Below are 15,140 nucleotides of genomic sequence, written 5' to 3'. Positions count from 1 at the left end.
TGTATAAAGAATTCATAGAATTCTTAGAATTCATAGGAACGGTAAAAAATCAATTTTACGAAAATCGATGTACATGTAACTGGATTTAGAAGATCAATACGATAATGTGCTCTATCACAATTTAATCACAGAAATGTTTAAGTGAAAACGTTGGGCACAAACCTTCTGCCATGAGGAGACAAATAAATTTATGAAAAGCTTGATAGCTTGAATAGCGTGATCTGATATTTGTTACATGTTTTTAGTCTAAGACATAATATGTCTTAGACTAATTTTTAATGTTTCTTCAATCGGCAGGAAAACTTTGGTTTTTCAAAGTTATCTTACTCCCTTATTTTGGGGTATTTTCAGAAATCAAGATAAATATCCTACCAAATTTCCTACACGAATACAGTGTAAGTTCTATTATAATAGCTACAGTACTTACTTACTGTATAGTACAGTACCTGTTCGTTTTTACCGTATAATTATATGATAATAGAAAGCTTTATTAAAAACAGCCATAACTTCCTTGTTTTCGGATATTTTCGAAAACTGGACTTATGTTTAAAAGAATTTGGGGTCGCTGAATCCAAATCCGAAATCAGAATCTTTCTATCTTCATTTTCAAGAAAGATAGTTTTTGAGAAAAAGTGGTGACTGGAGAGACTTAGAATCACCATGTGAAAGTGACGATTTGTCCGCTAGTATCTCGATCCAAGCCGATTTCTGCTTGCCTCGAGGGGAAAAGACGTGACAAAACGAGGTTCCTGGATAGGAGTCACCATGTGAAAGACACGATTTGACTCAATGTACTTCGACAAAAAAACATGAACACCGTTCAGTGTTCAAGGTGCACGTCTCCTATTGCGTGAAAATAGCCTTATAGAACCACAAACATGGCCGCCTGACTTGAGTCTGCTGTCAAGTGCTAGTTACGTAGCGTTATTAGTTTTTGCAAGCAAAATGCAAAAGTTCAGCATAATTAATCTAAAAAATATTTTCATAATGTGTGGTTACCGGAAATCAGATGCATTTATTTTGAGTACCAAGTACTAAATGAAGTAACGTGAGTAATCAAAGTATCGTTTGTATTGAATACAGTAAGTGGTGAGGGATAATGGCTGCATCAAGTAGACGCTTAATACCAACATAGCAATATCACTGAAGAGAGAAAGAAACCGAGAATTAACGGGCCGTTCATAAGATTCAGAGCCAAGCCATATGAGGCGTTTTTCAAACGAGTCGACAGGGCAGGAAGCTCTCAGATTGACTGATTGGGTAGGTGTTCGGAAATCAGCTGATAATTAGCCAATCGGTGCTCATTCCAAAAGTGTGCTCATTCCATTGTCCTAAAAAAGCACATAATCTATTTAGCACATGTTCTATTTAGTGGGTGGGGCTAGAAAGCACTCAACCGAATGCTTTCGAAATGATGCCAAAAAATGTGCTCTTAGAATATGCACTTTAAAAAAATGTGCTCATTCCCCTGTCCTAAAAAAGCCCCTGAAAAGGGGCCAGCTTCAAGCCAGCCTCACCCACTCAAGCGAATGATTTGAGAGTGGTACCAAAAAAATGTGCTCTCAGAATATGCACTTTGAAAAAAATGTGCTGATTACCCTCACTGTGAAACCGAGAGTTTAATAATGACAAGGGGGGTGGTGGTGAACAGTCTGAGCTTAATATCATGGCTACTAGTGAAGCAAATCTTAAGAACAAGGTATCAAATGAATGTGCTTGTTATGCATTTTCAGAATATGAAGTTTTTAAAAAATGTGCTCATCTCCATTAAATTGAAATTGGACGAGTTTCTCAAGTTGTTTGGCGGGGGGCGTCGTGGTGAACATTCTAATCCTTATATCATGGCTTCTAGTGGAACAAATCTTAAGAACAAGGTATCATATAAATGTGCTCATTATGCATTTTCAGAATATGCAGTGTAATATTACATTTTTTCTTGATTAAAATCGAATCTTCAATTCGAGATCTATAAAACTTGATAGTAAATATCAGAATAATTGATATGTGGACAACTTTTAACTGAGAATTTATCATAAATAATTGTGTTGCACATTCCATGGTATCACTGAAACTGAGTTAACAGAATTAACAGATAAATAGATCATTATAAATATAAAGGATATATGAATTTAAAATAACAGTTTCGAAATAGAGTTTTATTGAGAACAAATGTAAAATGTAAATTCTAAACTTGTAATTTATAATTTTTTGGAATTTAATATTGGTGACGTGTTCATAACGTTGTCACTGGTTTGAGGTGTGGCTTTGCTCTACCCTTGTTAGCTTCTCTCTAAAAAATGGTGGCTGGCTATGTGTTCTAATTTTGTGCTCTCTGAATATTTTTCTGTTTAAGTGAAATTTTAAATGTTTTAATTGAGTTTTGAACAGTTTTATGGTGTTCTAATTTTGTATAATTTGTTTTGTTTGTCTACAAGCCTATAGCCATTGTTTTTCAACTATATAAATGGATAAGTATTTAGCTTGTAATGATGCTAGATGTTTAAGTGTGTAAGATATTGTTTTGTGGATTTGTGTTGTATATTGCCAAAAATTCTCATGAAGATTATAAGTTGATTTTCTCTGAAAACTGGATTTCTCATTCATAAGAAATAGATCCATTCATAATTTATCAAGAATCTACCATTTGGAGCCGATACCTTCCTTTAGGTTAATAGGTGACAAATGCTATCCAACCTATTTAGGATAAATTGGTAGCATGGCAAATGGTACGCCCTGGTGTGGGACTCAAACTACAAAATATATCCCTGGTTATAAAAAATTATTGGTAGGATAGATATCTTGATAGATTGTGAATGGGAGATGCTGCTGAATGGGAGGTCAGTTCTGGAGTGGTCAAGTTTTAATGAATAGATATCAGTGCATATTACAAAATGGCAAACATTAAAAATGATCTAAATCTTATAGCGTTCCTAACACAAAAGTTTGATGAGCAATATTCTAAGATTGATAATTTGAAACAAGATCAAAGTGCTAGGTTTGATGATATAAAGCAAGAATGTACTAGTATAAGACTAGAGCAGGTTAGTATAAACCTTCTATTGAAAGATACACATGAAACATTGATAGATAATCATGAAGATGAAAGCAAATTGAAGCAGGATGATAGTAGTGTTAAAATACAAGATCAAGTATTTCAAGTTTTAGATAATGTAGGCCTAGTTACTGTTATTGAAAAAGTAAATCCTAGTGAGATAGTAGAATTGAGTAATGTAGTAGGTAGGGAGTTGTCTTTATTGAAAGTCAACAGTAAAGAAAGTAGTATTGCCAAATTGAAAGTTAGGAAAACAGTGAATAAAGTGAATGTTTACATGAGACACGTTTCTGTAGAGGTTAGGAACAATGTAAACAAAATGAATTTTGCTTTGTATCAAGTTGATAAATTCAACTTTCAACTAAAAATTGAAAAAGTGTATGCAAAGCATTATTTAGTAAACATGACTAACTTTTGTAAGCAAATAATGGCTTTTTTGAAACAAATGAACCCATGAATAAAATCATGTTCTTGAAGAAAACAAAGCACAAAGTCTCCATTGATGTATTAGTATTCAAAGGTTGTTTCAAGTTGCTTACTTACAAGATGATGACAGTGAATCACATGATGAAAGGGTATTCCCCGGCACTATGTTATGATTAGGAATCCTGTGTTATGCCGGGATTCAGAATAGCATAATCGCTACGCAGTGTATGGTAAGAGTCCATAATTGTGTCTTTTTTCTTTCCTGTAGCCTATTTTTCTTGGCCCTTAATCCTTTCAAATTTCGATTCTTTCCTGTCTTTGTGTAATGTTCAGTAAATGTCTTCTATGATGCATATCTTAACCAATCTTGTCCATAGTCATTTAAATTTGTATTTTTTTTCTGAAATAATTTTGGAATTAAAATAGTAGCTTATTTTCCTAATCTTTAAATTGTTGATAAAACTTAACTTTTCTAAAATCTATCTATTGTAGTGTAAATAATTGTTTGCTTGCGGTATATTTTTTCATCATGTATTACATATTTTAATTATGTCTATTTTTTGTCAGGTATCATATTAGGTAACTAGGTTTTTCAGAGCAAATTATGTCCCATTTTCTCATTTTCAGTATAGTTTATTAAATATACTTCCTCATGAAAGTTTAGAACTGACATGTAGGATAGGCTCTAATTAATCTTTCTCTTCCTTGTATTATTTAGGAAATTTATTAACCCAATTTTTCTTTTTCTCTTATTTGTATTTTTTAGGGAACTTATTTACCCATTATCCATCTTGATCATCTTTGTATTGTAATCTTGAAATGGTTTGTACTTATTATACAGTCTTCAAATTCTGAAATTATTTAAAAAATAAATGGTTCAATTTAGAACATGCTGAAATCTAATCTTATGTATAAATTCTTTTGTTATAATAATAAAACTTCAAAATTTGAAAGTATTAATGAATTGTGTTGCCATATATATGAGATGTTTAATATAAATGAAAGTTAACTTGAATAATAATGTTTTCATTAAATAAAAACGTATTGTCATATTATTAATTGAAATGAGTTAAAGGATAAAATTTCACTAAAGTTTTTGTAATTGATGTCTTTTTCTAAATTTAAAAAAAACTGTTTGTTCTATAAATTTTGATATGATTGATTATCGCTTGAAATGGATGCTGGAGTGTATGTAGAATTTTTAGTGGGGTTTGTTGATTAGAATTTTGCTGGTATGTGATTGTTTTTTGAGATGTCACCTGTATCGAGTTTGGTATGCAGCCATCTACTACAAGCATGAGGCAATGCTAACTGAGATGTCACCTGTATCGAGTTTGGTATGCAGCCGTCTACTACAAGCATGAGGCAATGCTAACTGAGATTTCACCTGTATCGAGTTTGGTATGCATCAGTCGACTACAAGTATCAGCCCAACACTACGAGTATTTGGATCAGCCCAACACTGATGTCATCACACTGGAGTCACACTTAACTGAAATTCATAATGAGTGCCTTAACAGACTGTTTTCCAAAATTTGCATCAATAAAATCAACCGCGTCAATAGTGAAAGAAATGAACATTTTTATTTATTGAAATTTTATGTGAAAATTAAATGTAACAATTCATCAATTCATTTAAAAAAATTGTTTTGTTCAACATACTTAATTTTCATGCAATAAAAATTGAATTTTTCTATCTATTAAATTTATGTGCAATTTCTAAAACTATTCTTTATATATATTAAACTTTCCATTGAGATATTTTCCTTAAATTATAAAGCTAAATCAAAAGTAATTTTGATATTCTATACTTTGAAATATTGTTTGGAAGTGTATAACAAATGCTATTGATGAATTTTTATAATAGTTTTCAATATTGTAGGATGACATGTAATGTTTTTATAGAAAAAATTGTTACTGTTCTCGAATTTAATTTCAACAATTTCCATTTGTTTCAATGTAATTTTTTCTTTAAATTCTCAAACAGTAAAAATTTTATGTCAAGAGGGGGTTTTTTGTAATATTACATTTTTTCTCAATTAAAATTGAATCTTCAATTCGAGATCTATAAAACTTGATAGTAAATATCAGAGTAATCGATATGTGGACAACTTTTAACTGAGAATTTATCATAAATAATTGTGTTGCACATTCCATGGTATCACTGAAACAGAGTTCTATTTCAGAATTAACAGCATTTGCTCTGCCCTTGTTAGCTTCTCTCTAAAAAATGGTGGCTGGCTATGTGTTCTAATTTTGTGCTCTCTGAATATTTTTCTGTTTAAGTGAAATTTTTAATGTTTTAATTGAGTTTTGAACAGTTTTATGGTGTTCTAATTTTGTATAATTTGTTTTGTGTGTCTACAAGCCTATAGCCATTGTTTTCCAACTATATAAATGGATAAGTATTTAGCTTGTAATGATGCTAGATGTTTAAGTGTGTAAGGTATTGTTTTGTGGATTTGTGTTGTATATTGCCAAAATTTCTTATGAAGATTATAATTTGATTTGCTCTGAAAACTGGATTTCTTATTCATAAGAAATAGATCCATTCATAATTTATCAAGAATCTACCATTTTGGAGCCGATAACTTCCTTTAGGTTAATAGGTGAGAAATGCTATCCAACCTATTTAGGAGAAATTGGTAGCATGGCAGCAGTTTTTAAAAAATGTTCTCATCTCCATTAAATTGAAATTGGACGAGTTTCTCAAGTAATAGCATGTGGGGAGTGGTGGAACATTCTAATCCTTATATCATGGCTTCTCATTAATTACTGATGTAATTGATGAGTTCTATAAAGCTTTACCACATTGTTGGAGAGTATATTTGTTGAACCTTCTAAATAAGGTTTTCAATAGTCAAATAATACCACATGAGTGGTGCAAGATACTAATGTTTGTACTACACAAGAAAGGAGATCCCAATGAGCCTAGCAACTATAGGATTATTGCCCTAATTAATACAATTGTGGAAATTCTTACAAGAATAGTTGAGATCTGTTTTTCGTTGTGGGTGGAAAATAGTGGTGCTCTTCCAGAAGGACAAAGTGAGTTTAGAAAAGATCGAGGCTGCATTGATAACATCTTTGTCTTACACTCAATACTATTTCAAAATGTAGAATTCTGACATAAGACTATTTATGCATTATTTGCGGACTATGAAGCCGCATTCGATGGGGTACCACATTATGATCTGTGGTACAAGTTGGGAAGTGTGGGAGTGAGTGGTAAGATTATAAGATTCCTTAGTCAGCTTTACAGACAATAATTTTCATAACAGCAAAGACAAGTTGTGTGAGTGTGCCACACCAGATTTTTACATTTGTTATAGCCTACACTGAATCTTATAATATTCAATGTGACATTTGCCGCTTGCATTATATGGTGATGTTCAATGAAAAACAAATTAGACCTTTACCTTCGATCTTTTTATGGGTGAATGGAGCATCTGCACTAGATGCAACGCCAACTCTTTCACAATGGAACTTAGCCGGAATATTCTTGCACTCCATTCTATGAAGAAGAATAATTCAAGTTTAGAAGTTGTTAATCAATTGGTTTCTACAATTGTTCACCAAAGGCGCAATCCCTTAGCGACAGCTCTAGCCACGCAGAGGAAAAAAGTTGTTGGGAATAGAACTTTGGGAAGTAAATTGAAATAAAATGATTTTATATAGCTTACCGTACACAATTTAACTCAGGCTATGCGTTAAATAATATCAAATTAATTGTAAACAACAATTTTGGGTGTAGTGCACTATATTTATGGGCTTCTGACACTCAAGTTAGTTAGATTTGGTTTGGGTTGTGTAGGTTTAAAATCCATACAGTACCATACTGATCAATGTTTATCACAAAAGTCGATGTATATTATTTTACTTTCATAGGTTGCAGTGTATGAATTTTTCTAGAAGTGACATGAATTTTAAATTAGTATAAACAAACCAGATGATTTTTTGATAATCTTTCCAAGAGATTAATTGATTACTGTAGATTCATACATTTGGAAAGAGGTGTACCGTATTTTATTGCAATTTGGAAAGATATTCATCTGAAGAAGAACTACCTATTCAAATCATAAAGATTTATTGACAGACACCCATATAGTGCACTTTCTCAGAAATTTCAAGCAATAGAAATATTATAATTAAGCAGGATATAGGCCTAGTTTACTAAAGCACAGTTCCAAGTAGAATGTAGTTTATGTTACTCTTCATGCTCAAGTTACTTATGTAAAAATAGTAATAATATTTGTTGTATGAAGTGCAACTTGACTTGAATTTCAAATCAATTGTTTGTTTTATTCTAATTTGTATATTCAGATTGATGATTTAGTGTATAAATTGAAATGGACATACCTTACCTACATAATATTTGGACAATTAGCCTAGACAAAATTAGGAAATTGAAGAAGTTTTAGGCAATAGATGCTAGAGCACAAGATTTCTTTTTCTAGCCACGCCAATTATTTAACTACCTACAAATTATTTATTTTCATGTAAAACTGTTGTTGGCTAATTGGTGAATAAAATTTGATTGGATTTGAAAAATTAGCCTGTTTTTTCTTTACCGACTATTGTATTGTTTGCTCTATCCAATAAATAAATAAGAATTTTAAATAGATTAGCATCCTTGCACTCCAATTCTAACCTACAAATTTGACTAACCTTTCATTAACTTCAAATGGTTTTTGTATATTATTATAAAAAAATTACATCATTTTTATTCTTTTCTTTTACTTCTCTATTGGAATATTTTGTCTTCTGAATAAAAGTTACATTTTATGGCCAACGTTGGAGTCTTTCACCAAATCTCTATACATAAATTCAATAGGTATCCAACTGAAAGCTTCAGTTGAAAATTGTAATCCTTGCTGTCTAAATTCTACAAAATTTAATTGCTGGCACAATTATTTAAATAGGCCTAATTGAATCACGCAACATAAAAAATTGAGCTTATCAGATGAACTTTAGCTTTACTGTATTTGTATTATAAACTAGCCTACCTTTAAAAAATACATTTAAGAAAGAATAAGTGTAAAAATAAATATGTCAAATCTCAACAGACTGCATAAACTATAAAACAAAAAACATAAACATTCTATTATAGAGAATTAAAAGAAAACTAGCTTTACCTTCAAGAACAGCTCAAGACCGGCTATTACAGCAATTATTGCAAGAAAATAAATTTATATTCACTTTTTAATATTTTAGATAAGAAACTCAATTATCACTCATTCGAAAAACACTCAACAGTATAATACTAGATAAAATTACATTTTCATCACATAATAAGGTCCCTACTAAACATAAGACTGGAAGGTGAAGGTCTGTAGTGCTTGTAGAATAATAGGCTAATATTTGAAAATGGAACAGATACTACATTCTGTAACAGAGTATTTGAACAGTTTATTATCCTCCTTGGAACAGTTAACAGTATGATCGAGATGGCAATGACAAAATCATATAAAAACATAATGGTTAATATTTTGACGGTTGAATCAATTTATTTGAGTGGACAAAATAAAATTGAAGTTGAATGTTTGATTATGCTAAGGATTTTGATATGAAATTTTTACAATGTGACACCAAAGTTCACCATCGAATCTCGCTACAATTAAGGTTCGAACCCACTAGAACGTACCAGACACGGACCGTGTCAGACCATGCCAGGCACGTAAAATAACAACTATGCCCACTACAACGGATCAACAGCGTTCTATGCCAGTACATTACGCGTATGGTATGCGTATGGTACGCGTATGATACGCGTATGATGCCCCGGTCAGAAGTTGTTGGGAATGCGTCAGTTAGCAAGAGAATGTAGCGGTGAACTGGTTACCAACGCGGTGCATACGCGGTTACAACGGGGTTTGCAGGCGTCACGTGCCATGCAAGGAGCGTTCCGTCACAGACAAAATATACTGGCCGACAAATGTTGACCTGGACGTGCATGGCACGCTCCGTGCTTGGCCGGTGACGGAACGGTCTAATGGGTGTATTACATATGAAATGATGCAAAGAATATTTTTTTGCATGTGTCGGTACGGGCACGGTCATGGTATGATACGTTCTAGTGGGTTCGAACCTTAAGGCACGCTCCTACAGTAGTGGTTACCAGGTTTAGTTGGTAGCCCTGTCTTATCACTGTTTCCCCTACCAAAGTCTGCTAGTAAAATTCACGTTATTTAGGCGACTCGTTTTCAAAGAGGATAATACCTTGATTTCCCTGTCTACTTTTTCGTTTAATTCTACAACCTCTTTTTCAACATGCTTAATACTATCATTATTTTCTACATTGATAGCATTTTGTGTCATATTTTGTTGCTCAACTATGATCTTATCTTTATTTACTCTTTCATTAACCTCATTGACCCTATCAGAAACTTGAATGATTTTGTTTTGCATTGATTTTTCTACATCTAACATTGATATTTCAAGATCATTAGTTTTCTGCTGTAGATGACCTATTTCTTTGTGATTTTTACTTAATGTATCATTTATCTCTTTTATTTTCTGCTTTGTATTAACCTGCTCTAGTCTTATGCTAGCAAATTCTTGCTTCATATCATCAAACCTAGCACTTTGATCTTGTTTCAAATTATCAATCTTAGCATTTTGCTCATCAATCTTAGCATTTTGCTCATCAAACCTTTGTGTTAGGAACGCTATAAGATTTAGATCATTTTTAGCTCCTACCATACTTGTTTCATTTGATATTTCTACTACTTCCTCATGAATTGTTACATTTGAAACGTTTTCACTTACAGCTACACTATCGTTTGAGTCATTGTTTAAGGTTAGGTTTGAATCTTGAGATTCTTCATCTAAGTTTTGAATGTTTTCACTGGATAAAACGTCATTATTTTTATTGTTCTCCATCTTGCTACTGCGTAAAAAGTATTTACTCATTAGAACCTGAACTTTCTCGAACCAATTTCCCACTCAGCAGCATCTCCCATTCATAATTCATCAAGATATCTATCCTAACAATAATTTTTTATAACCAGGGATATATTTTGTAGTTTGAGTCCCACACCAGGGCATACCATTTGCTGTGCTACCATTTTCTCCTAAATAGGTTGGATAGCATTTTTCACCTATTAACCTAAAGAAAGTTATTGGCTCCAAAATGGTAAATTCTTGATAAATTATGAATGGATCTATTGCTTATGAATAAGAAATCCAGTTATCAGAGCAAACCAACTTATAATTTTCATAAGAATTTTGGCAATCTACAACACAAATCCACAGAACAACACCTTACAACACTTAAACATATAGCATCATTATAAGCTAAAATACTTATCCATTCATTTAGTTGAAAAACAATGGCTATAGGCTTTTAAACACTCAAATAAAATTATACAAAATTAGAATACCACAAAACTGTTCAAATCTCAAATTAAAACATTATAAATTAAATTTCAAATAAACAGAAAAGTATTCAGAGAGCACAAAACATTTTCAACAGCCAGCCACCATTTTTTAGAGAAGAGAAACAAAGACAGCATTTTAGATGAAGCCTAGAACAGTGCTGTTATGAACACGTCATCGATATTAATTTCCAAAAAATTATAAATTACAAGTTTAGAATTTACATTTTACATTTGTTCTCAATAAAACTTTATTTCGAAACTGTTATTTTAAATTTATCTATCCCCTATGCTGTTAATTCTGAAATAGAACTCTGCTTCAGTGATACCATGGAATGTGCAATACAATTATTTATGATAAATTCTCAGTTAAAAGTTGTCCGCATATAGATTACTCTGATACTTACTATCAAGTTTTATAGATCTCAAATTGAAGATTCGATTTTAATCGAGAAAAAGTGTAATATTACACCACAAAGATTGAATCATCATTAGCAGCAAGCGAGTGTTTTCCCCATTAATTTCATATGAATATTGTTTTTTATAATAAAATTAATCTTGTTTTGTTTAAATGTAAAATATGTTAAAGACTCATTAAATTATATAATAGATTGTTCACCTTTCATTTTATCTTATACCCACCATCACATATTTGGTGAAGGCATTAGCTTACATAGTTGTTGAAGAAGTGCCACCATCTCATCTACTTTACATAGCCTATATTTAACGACATAATTTGTAACATAGAAGGTACTCATAAAGCAGGATTTCTTTTTGCAGATGATTCTAATCTCAAAGTTAGTTGCAAATCCAAAACAGGAGTACAAAATTTTCTAGTTGATAGCTCTGTACTCCTTAAGGGGGCACTTTAGTTTATGGGCCGCAGAATATAGCATTGAGACCTACATAGATCGATAGAGGAGGTCAAGACCAGATCAACCATGTATAACATTGTTGTCGATTTCCAAGGATTAGCTTAAAAAACATGGCGGAATGTTCAAAATTTTTATATCAATTTTTATTTTTATTAATTTTTTCATGACTACAATATGTTTTAAACTAGTGCAATCTTATGTAATTTTCCTAACCTAAGCTTTTCCTTATCTACGTTTTCCTAACCCAAGCTTTCCCCAACCTAAGCTTTTCTTAGACCCAGCTTCCCCTAACCTAAGCTTCTCCTAACTGAAGCAGTTCAAGTGTTTGTTCTCCAAACAGGTTCACCTCTTTTAAACAAAAAAATTTGCACATTTTTGCACATTTTTTGCAATATCTCAAAAACTACCGAAGTTACAAACCTGAAATTATATTGTAAATTAATAAAATTAAAAAAATAAAATATATTTTATTGGATTCCTCGTCAAATTTTACATAAGTTTGCACCAGTTTTAAACATATTCTAGCCATAAAAAAAATTATAAAAAATACAAATTGATATAAACATTTTGAACTTTCTGCCATGTTTTATCGGCTAATCCTTGGAAATCGACAACAATGTTATACATGGTTGATCTCGTCTTGATCTCCTCTATCGATCTATGTAGGTCTCAATGCTAGATTCCGCGGCCCATATACTAAAGTGCAGCCCTCCTTAATGATTTGTGTGATTAATGAAATCTCTCATTGAACCTAGAAAAGATCTCTGATATTATGTTCACTTACAATATAAATTTAATTACCGTAAGAAGTAGGGACTGAACATTTGGAATTTTTAGGTATTGTTCTTGATTCAAAACTCAATTGGCAACCACATACAGAGTTCATTAGTAGAAGACTAGCAAAGGGTCTTCACTTGCTGAGGAGGTTAAAGTCAATAAATTATTGTAGACATTAATGAATTATTGAATGTGTATTTCTCTCAAAAACAAAGTTTTCTGTGTTTTGGTAATAATTACGCAAATTTGCATGCGAAGGAGTGCTTTTTATCATGATGCTCAAAGTAACAAATAAAAATGGAAAAATATATTGGATTGATCCAACTAATACCGTCAAAATTCTTGATTAATTCCTCCAATCTATTTGAAATTTCAAAATACAGGATTGATTTGTGATATTGATATGAGGACTCTTTTCTTACAAATTTGCGAATATGAATAGTATATTCTTTGTATGTTTTATTCAGTGTTAGTTATGTAAAATAGAATAGAATGACTGCCTTCATTTTTGAACTAGTACATAGTAGTAATCTGAATATTTTTGTATTTAAATAGTGACTTTCATGGATGGGACACACAATAAGCTCCAGTTGATATGTGGGGTTCATTGAACCTTTGAATCTGTCCCTTCAAACATGACATTCATGGATGTGAAACCAGAAATAGGAATAATATCAGAGTTCAACAGCTCAGGATCACTACTTCGCAAAAAATCTTGTGTATACATCTGTCAAACTTTACAATTCTTTACTACTAGGAATCAAATCATTGCCTCTTGCATTCTTCAGAAGAAAATTGAAAACTACTGAAAGTCTAAAGTTTATATAGCATACAAGAATTTTATGTGATTGACTAGACCAAATATTTGTACGCTAATACTATTATGTATTATCTAGTACCTATTATTGATGTTTGTAAATGCATTATTAACAATGTCTTTAATAATGAAGATTCTTATTCGTATTCTAAACATGTTAGAACAACAAACTACGAGAGCACAACGAAGTTTTTAGGTTATAAAAATGACGTCAAGCGGGTTCACTGCCTTCACGATACCCCAAAACGACGGTTTCGGAATCTTTGGTCAGTTTGTGCTGGTGAAATCCGTCAGCATTCAAAACTTCTGTTCAGCCAGGAACCACAGTTTCGGAACCGGCGGTTTCAGAAACTTTGGTGGAATCAGGCCTTAATCTCAATCATGAAAATTTATTATTACATCTTAAAAAAATATATTTTATTGACAAATAAAATATGATTAACTATTTTCAACAATAATGAACAGTTAAATTCATCAGATATAACAGTATCAGCTGTTGGGGTGACAAGGCTGAGATCTGGCAACCCTTTTCTCATATCTTCCTACACTGCCATTATAACGTGGACCTCACTATAGCTTAAATTTACCTTAAAAATGCTTAAATAAAAGAATCTACTTGCGTTACTAATTCCACATCAAAATGCGTTGCGAAATCCACATCAAAATGAAAATGAAATTCTATTTAATTTGAAAAAGTTCAATTTAAAAATAATTTTTAAAACGTAGTGACCAACTTTTTCTGCAGCCAGCCTTGAACTTATTGAAGAGGTGAAGACAGTCGCTTTTCCTTCAAGCAATTCAAGTACTACCGAAAACAAAGATTGATTCCACAGCGTGCCTTAAACAATTGTCTCAAGTATGAAGATTTACAGGTTAGATCAAAATTAGTATTTTCAAGTGAGATTTCCAGGGTTCAAATTCAAATTTTATTTTTAACACATAATTTTTCTTTTTTTACTGATAAAAAATTTTAGTTCAATAATAAGTGAGATACAGTGATCGCCGATCGACTTCTCTTTCCAGTTTCCGCTCTGTATGATGGAACAAAATATGAATTATTGTCAATCTTAGTAGGGTATTTGTGCCGATTGAGCATCAATTTAACACCAAGGTCAAGGTCAAGGTCAAGGTCGAATTCAAGGTCAAGGTCAAGGTTGAGAGATGTTATCTCAACCACCACCCCGCCCCGACTGAATTCTCTGTTGGAATGAGCCCTGTATTTATAGACCAGGGAGGAGATGTTTACAGCAAGAATTTCTATTAAACACTGAGGAGAATATTTTTATTAGGGGGGGGGGGCATGGCCTAATTCAATTCCCTCCCCCACACCCCTAAAAGGTGTGGCCTAATTAAATTTCCCCCCCTTCCTAAGATGTGTGGCCTAATACCATTATTATTTCCCACTAGGTATACAACCAAAAGTCAAATTCAAGTCAAAGGTCAAGGTCAATGATGATCCCCACTTGGATAAAATATCTACTGCAAGTAAAACTAAGGGAGAGAGTGAGAAGTTCACACTCTTCCCAATGCAATAAGAGATCTATGTCATACCTACTGGATATTCTCCAGTCAAGAGGTATTAAATCCATCTATTGCAATCAAATGTAATCTAATGTGAAACCAATCTAAAACTAATAAATTGAGTCTACCTAGTGCAAGGGTGGTGGGAGAATAAACAACTACTGGATATTCTCCAGTCAAGAGATGTTATCTCAACCACCACCCCGCCCCGACTGAATTCTCTGTTGGAATGAGCCCGGTATTTATAGTAATTTTATCCAGTTCCACAAACATGTTTGAACAGGTCTGTGAATATT

Source organism: Nilaparvata lugens, chromosome X, assembly GCF_014356525.2.
Source record: "Nilaparvata lugens isolate BPH chromosome X, ASM1435652v1, whole genome shotgun sequence".
Taxonomy (NCBI): domain Eukaryota; kingdom Metazoa; phylum Arthropoda; class Insecta; order Hemiptera; family Delphacidae; genus Nilaparvata; species Nilaparvata lugens.
The sequence above is the reverse complement of the archived record's forward strand: the minus strand, read 5'-3'. Positions refer to the sequence as shown.